We start from the raw sequence: 6,328 nt of genomic DNA, 5'->3' as shown, positions 1-6,328 counted from the left end.
TAAAAAAGTTTAGGTAGTTAATGGTAATAATAAAAAAAATTGTGAAAAATTTACGTAAAGGTTTGAGTTTATGAAGCATCATAAATTTAACACATATTGCAGACATCCAATTGATTTTATTTTATTAAAAAATCTATTGGCTTCCAATAATTGCATTTTAGTGTGACATAGAGATGCAAATTGAAATTCATATTATTTTATTTATATTTACTTAAAAAATTCAAGTCAAATTAAAAGTTATTAATATTTTTTCTCTCCATATTATATATTTTGTATTAACTTTTATAATACGCAGTAAAACAGTTTCTGTTGTTGTCAAAAAATTACCGTATCTATTATGCATTTGTTATGCATATAAAGCAAGATAGTTAATACTTTTATCCTATGTTGCAAAGAAAAAACTATCATACACAACGTAGTTTATATAATACATTAAAAAGAATTTGCGTCTGCAGAAATGAGTCACGTTCGTAGGAAAGTTTTTAAGTAGATCGGTGGCAATATAACAATATCGAATGTTCGTGTAATCAGTAAGTGAGTGAAAAGGAAATCTTTGTTTTTCAACGAAAGAATCCTATTAATATTATAAATGCGAAAGTTTGTAAGTATGGATGTATGGATGTTTGTTACTCTTTCACGTAAAAACTACTGAACCAATTGCAATGAAATTTGGTACGCAGACAGCTGGATAACTGGAATAACATATAGGCAACTTTTTATTCCGATATTCCTACGGGTTTCACCCGCGTAAGTCCGTATTACGCGGGTGAAACCGCGGGACACAGCTAGTGTAATATATTTCATCAAGAGGCGGTACTCAAAGCTGCTTGAAGTTCCGTCGTTTAGTGCAGTTTCTTTTTCTACACTTTTGTATGTTTAAAAATACTTATACTGCATTTTAAATAGCATTAACATATTGAAATATCTGTGCACTTTTACTTATATACCTCAATATTTAAATTCTACAATAATATAAAATTAAATTTATAATAAAGTACAAGTTTACTGCACATTAGTGACTCTTAGTCGTGAATAACCAGTGTGTATATCTTACCATCGTAGTAGGAGTATCAATTTAAAATATTTTGAAAATTTTTCCAGTGTAATAAGTCTCATAATATAGAAGGGTATCTATGTTTGAACGCTATGATAACCGAGGGTCTAGAAAAAGCAATACATTTAATTTCTTTATAAGTCACAGTCGGCAGAGGAGCTGGTGGGTCGCCTTGTAGTTGCTACCACCACCTAAGAACATTTCCAGAGACGCCTCCCTATATAGTTTGTTGACAATAAGGGATAAAGGAAGGAATTGACGAAGGTAATAAAGGAAAGGATTGAATAAGGATATGGGTCTCCAGAACTTACACCAATTAAGCATTTAAGTTCTATCTACTATACTAATATTCTCTAAGTCTTTTTAATGTAAAGTGAAATCCATAAAAATAATCAGAAATAATTCCATGGTCGTCAAACCTGTTGCCATAAACTTAATTAATATTTCATTACAGCTTCAAATCAATCCATATTGTAAACGTCCCATCGCTATAACACGTCAATCTGTAGTAAATTACAACGTTTATCCTCAGTATACAACGAGTTTACGATCTGAAGCAGGCCTAGAATAAATTTCTATAAGATACAACCAGGAACATAGTGAAGTGAGTTCACGATACTTGATCGTTGAAATGTACACTCTATGAGCCCGGCTGACGGGGAGCTTTGTTAATGCAAACTATAAAACGTTATTCTAGAATCATTTTCATACTAAACCTTGTTTTTGTCCCGTTTATAGCTCGGACTTATTTGGATGTAACGACTAATATTCTATAAAGCAGTTTAAATTTTATTAGTTCATAATACAAGGTATTTAGCTTGTTTTATTAGTTTACTAGAAAATGAGAAAGCGAATTTATGGCTTCATCATCAACTTATAACTAACATTAGCTATATTGAATAAGGATATGTAAATAATATAAAAGAAAATAGTCATCCAAAATGTATTAATAAGTATAAAACTATATCGTCCTATCGTCTTACAAACACAATTAGAATTATAAGTATGAAAAACGCTTAATATAATTTAAGAGTTAAGACTGAACTAGTTTTTCCTTCAAGCATTTTCCATTCGACCTTCCACGCGAATCGCCACCCTCTAACACATAATCCGGCCCAACAAAAGTTTCCTCAGAACCGCTAATACATAATAAGTTCACGTGTTGTGTCCATCGCGCTGGTTAACTCAGTAGCCGGCGGTCGTTCGCTTTGTTTCTACTCACTAGTACGGTACGAGCCTACTTGCGTGGCGGACGCGCGCGCTCCACGGCACCGGCGCGCGCATACATAAACACAAAAACAAACATTTTTAAGCATGTGTGACTAATATTTACTGCAACATTGAACTTTCTGTGACTGTGAGACTTAGTGAGGTGATATTGGGGTGGTTTTGGCGCGAAACGGAGTTTTACATAACAGAGAGCTTTCGCAATTGTCTCGTGATAACAGTAAGTAGAACTTTGATTTAGTCGTAATGGCTTTTGTGGCGGTTTGAAATATAGACAATGATAACTGTGTGCTGATTAAATTTTATTTACAACAATCGTTTATGTAGAAAGTGTTTAAAGTTAAAATTAAAAATTCTGTATAATGTTTGATTATTCAAAAGTTTCGTATCAATTAAATTAGATGCATTAAAACCCATTAAACAGTAATAGATGTTGCATTTTAAATGACATTGTGTACCACTAAACAATCTTAGCAGCCAGATTCAATGAATTTTAAAGTATGGTTTAGTTTATTTGGAACTTTTTAATTAACATAATTGATTACATTAAGTTTATTAACACCTCTTTTTAACGTGAATTGTTTATCGATATCTAACTATTGGCTCTCTAATAAGATACAATACGAGAAGTTAAAAAGCCACAATTCCTTTATTACTAAAGAAACTGCGAAGTATTCAGAATGTTTGCAAATTATTCTCGATGCATTCGAGTCTAACGAGACTGGGTTGTGATAAGTGAAGTGAGATGTGTCGTTTAGATATTCGTAGAAATTCAAACGAGATGAACAATCTAACGTCTTTCGAGTGTTTTAGACGTGTCAATAGTACCTACTGGCTTACCAATACGGTGTTTGGTTTGTATTCAGTACTGGAATTTTGCAATTTGAAATTAAATGTTAACGGTATCGTATGAAATGTTTTGTACTTTATTCATTGTATTTGTAATTGTTGATGTTGTTTAAATAATTATTAATTGTTATCATTATCATCACCAACAACAGCCCATATTATGTTCTCATACAGAGGCTTATTATGAGGGGTGTAGACTATAATCCACGCGAGCAAAGTGTGAGTTGGCAGATGTCACATGTCGTCAAAGTTTTTGGTTTTGTACATTAATTATTAAAAGAATATGATGGCCTGTCTCCTTTTCCTCACCACTCTCTGTTCAATATTTTGTTTCTGGGATTAATCAATTTCTTACACTTTAAACCTGAATGGGGACAACGCATTTGTACAGGACCAGCCTTTGCAAATGTTCATGGGCTCAATGATCCCTTACCATCAGGTGAACCACCAGCTTATCGTTTGTCCGTTCTAGCATAAAAAAGGATATAAAGCATATGAAACACTTATAAGTGTTGTTCCTAATTTGCGTTAATTTATAACACAATAAGAGTAAAACAATTTTTGATAAGAGTTTAAGCGAAATATTAATATATAAATATATATACAAGAAAAAAAAAGCGTAAGTCTATTTACCATTTACTTATTAAGCGCCATGAATTATTAAGCCTTATTTAGATTGATTAATGTTATAAAACTCAATTAAAAAAATTACCGCGTGTGAGATATATTAAGACTTCAGATAAAGATCTCATTGATTTTCATATGTAATTGTTTAATAATCTTAAGATAGGTTCAAACATCTCTAGATCGCTTATCAGATTTAATAATCTGCAACGTCCATGCTTTATTTATCATTGATACGATACTTTTAAACCCGAAGTCTCCTGATCGTCGGCTTATCGGCCAATTCTATCTTCAATTATTATTAATTATGCGTATCATTTTATAACGAGGTGATATTATTGCAACCTCAAAAGGATTCATTGAATATTGACTTTAGATTTTGATCTTGTGAGGCCTTCATTTTAATATTTTTATGAATTTTTTATGTTTTATATATAGTTTATATAAACATTAATATTAAATGAGTTGCATATTAAATTGACGTAATCATTTCAATTTGAGATCTACGTACATCGTTGAACTCTTTCGTATGCAACCGCTAGTCACTCTTGCGCATCGATTGTTCCTATATACATTCTAATAATGATTGTTCAATTGTAAATCACTACAATGTGAAATAATTGAAATTTATGTTAGTTTATTCAATATAGAAAAAAATCACGCCTTATATTATTACTTGAAATGTACTTCATTTAGTGTATTAATTAATATAAAATAACAAGTATACGTATTTCCTAACTAATTCCGAATTAACGAACGTATTTCAAAATAGAATCCAAAACGAGATCTTTAACAGGCTTACCAAATAGGCATGAGACAATCGTGAGGTCTCGTTGGGAAGACAATATGACCAAGTTGCGGATAGCCCATTAGAGAAATGTCTCCAGCCACTTAGAGCCAATTACAATGAACGTCTTCCTAACTTAGTTCTCCCATAAAAGTATCTTAGCAGCATTGTCGGGCCGATTCTGCGATAACTTGATATTCCTGTGATATAACACTTAATTACACTGTGGTGGGATATATTGTAATTTGATTTGAAATTTGAACAGTTGAGTGTTTGTAAAATGAACTATTTTCGTGTTTTAGGCCGCATACAGGCTTTTTTATAATTTATTACATGTTACCTGAGTAAAAAGACTGTTTAATTATAATAAATTAAATTTGTAAAACTATTATTAGCTTTCCAGTACAATTAATTGCGACCTTGTTTTTTATTTAAATCGCAGTGCCATACTAATTCATTGTGAGATAAAAATCTTTGTGAAATGAAATGGCAAATTCGACCCTATTACAATGGAGGTAGAACAAAAGGGTTTACAAAAATGAGAACGCGTACGTGGTAAAGAGTAATAAAGGACGAGTGGTTGTGGTCACCCTTCGCCTTTGTGGCTACTTATACTTGTATTAGACGTTTGGACCTTTAAATTGCTTTGGAGTAACATTATTACGGTTTTCTTCATGAATAACGTAACCTATATACTTTATTATCAACTAGCTTCAACAAAAGAGGAGGTATTAAATTTGACTGTATTTTTTGGATTTGTTAATTCAGAACTGTCAACTGGATGAACCGACTTTGATGATTCGGTTTTAATTTGAAGGCTGGTGTCTGCCATGTGGCTTCATTTATATTTAAAATAATTATATTCTATTAAAGAAATATAAATCCTGTTATTGGTTTCGGGGATATTGAATGTTATTGTTAAAACAAAAGCATTCTTAAATAAAACATACGCATTAAAATTGATATTATTATCTGATTTCTTAAGGTTATGAACGATACTCATAGAGTTAGCCAACTCCACACTTTTTTGTGCAACACTGAACATTACCAACCGAACACTTTTATTGTATAATCTCAGATGAATTGAATATTCAAACCATACATCACTATTAAATCGCTCAAAATTAGAGTATATAATTTTCACTTCAAGGTTAAACAATAAATGCCGAAATAAATCATACAATATTTCAAATAACAAGTAAGCTAATTGTACAGCCGGTTTAGATCTGGGCCAAAGTTTCGTACGTGCTCTCCATTATTCATACCAGATTGTTAGTTTGACGTAGATTCGTTAGCGCCCTATGACTCATTAAAGAAATTCAAGTGACCGACGTTATTTTATGCTATTTTGTTTGATAATAATGACTCAAGTTCTAGATAAGAGGTTGGCGGTTTCGAAATGCGAGACTTGTATTGTAGGATATTTTATGTTGTACTTAATTTACTGTTTGGTTGCGTAGCTCATAATAATCATTATTCGTTGGTACAATGTATCTCGCGCAAATCATTGAGAGTGCAATTGATTTGAAATCAATTCAGTGTTACAATACACAGTTCTTTTTTTGCTTGTAAATATTTAAATGAATCAATGAATGAATTATTTTTCAATATTTTGGTAGTGCTTAATTTTTTATAACAACCGTCTGTCCGTTTCGTTTTCATGCCTAAAACACTTATCCGATTGGTTGATTTTGAAGCTATTGTAATTGAAAAAAAGGATAGCTTTTATCTCAGAATCCCTATATACTAGAATACCCTGGACTGTCTATTTTTTCCTTTGATTACGG

At 31.6% G+C, this 6,328-nt stretch overlaps 1 protein-coding gene across 2 annotated transcripts in view; it reads left to right on the top strand.

The window, feature by feature from the left end:
* The first annotated feature begins 2,230 nt into the window (after positions 1–2,230).
* Positions 2,231–6,328, top strand: part of LOC119834201 (cadherin-86C) — an 81,909-nt gene continuing 77,811 nt past the window's right edge. For both annotated transcript variants that reach the window (XM_038358525.1, XM_038358526.1), the window contains exon 1: positions 2,231–2,501. The gene's annotated coding sequence lies outside the window, so the exon portion shown is untranslated. The remainder of the gene's footprint in view (positions 2,502–6,328) is intronic.

Source organism: Zerene cesonia, chromosome 19 (genome assembly GCF_012273895.1).
Source record: "Zerene cesonia ecotype Mississippi chromosome 19, Zerene_cesonia_1.1, whole genome shotgun sequence".
NCBI classification, from domain to species: Eukaryota; Metazoa; Arthropoda; class Insecta; order Lepidoptera; family Pieridae; genus Zerene; species Zerene cesonia.
This window is presented reverse-complemented; position numbering and strand designations above follow the sequence as displayed.